This window comes from Austrofundulus limnaeus, unplaced genomic scaffold (genome assembly GCF_001266775.1).
Source record: "Austrofundulus limnaeus strain Quisiro unplaced genomic scaffold, Austrofundulus_limnaeus-1.0 Scaffold14, whole genome shotgun sequence".
NCBI lineage: Eukaryota > Metazoa > Chordata > Actinopteri > Cyprinodontiformes > Rivulidae > Austrofundulus > Austrofundulus limnaeus.
In genome coordinates this window covers 1,275,199-1,276,010 of record NW_013952416.1, presented here as the reverse complement: position 1 = coordinate 1,276,010, position 812 = coordinate 1,275,199, and the positions used below count along the sequence as shown (strand labels likewise).

The 812-nt window shown below is 45.2% G+C and overlaps 1 protein-coding gene across 2 annotated transcripts in view; it reads right to left on the bottom strand.

Moving 5' to 3' along the window:
• Window positions 1-566, bottom strand: part of csgalnact1b (chondroitin sulfate N-acetylgalactosaminyltransferase 1b) — a 9,483-nt gene extending 8,917 nt beyond the window's left edge. For both annotated transcript variants that reach the window (XM_014002633.1, XM_014002634.1), the window contains exon 1: window positions 415-566. The gene's annotated coding sequence lies outside the window, so the exon portion shown is untranslated. The remainder of the gene's footprint in view (window positions 1-414) is intronic.
• Window positions 567-812: the final 246 nt, after the last annotated feature.

Genomic DNA, 812 nt, shown 5'->3' with positions numbered 1-812 from the left:
TGTGTGTGTGTGTGTGTGTGTGTGTGTGTGTGTGTGTGTGTGTGTGCGTGTGTGTGTGTGTGTGCGTGTGTGTGTGTGTCCAACACAGTCAGCTCTTTATAGCTCAGGGAGGGACCAGTTTTATGAAAGACCTGCTTATGTTTCAATGTGTGTGTGTGCATTAACGAGGCATGACCCACAAACAGTACACAGGTAACAGACGTGACTTTAAAAAGACTTAAATTTGAAGGAAAACACACGTTGAACACACTGCACACACTTTTCTATTCATACGCCATGTTAGGCCTGGAACATGTTTATCTTTTACTGTTTACAATTCGTCTGCAGTAAATCAACTAAAATCTGTTAACATAAGGCAGTCTACACTCTGTGAGGCTTGAATTGTGAACAGAGAGATAAAATGTAAAAACTTACCAACTGTTGTGGCTCTTTAAAAGAAGTGAAAACAAGTTATTATTGTTTTCTTCTGTTGAACAGAAAAGGACTTCTGTAAAGGTGACACCAGATGAGTGATCCGAACCACATCTTCTCTCCTCTTTTAGTCTCCACCTTTCCCCAGCACCTCCCTCTCCTCTTCCCCTCGTTTCCACCATCTGCCCTCATTCTTAATTCACCTTCAGGTCCTCTGCGTTCCTCTGCTCTGCCCCTCCAGGTCTGATTAGAAGGCAGGAATTCCCTCCACATTCAGGGGCTCCTGCACCACCTGCAATCTGTTCAGAGGAAATAGGTGCCCCCCCGGATCCCTCCACCAGGAAACACGTTCAGTGAGGCACTGGTGGCACAGATGGTCCTTGTTTTCCTCTTAAAGCTGA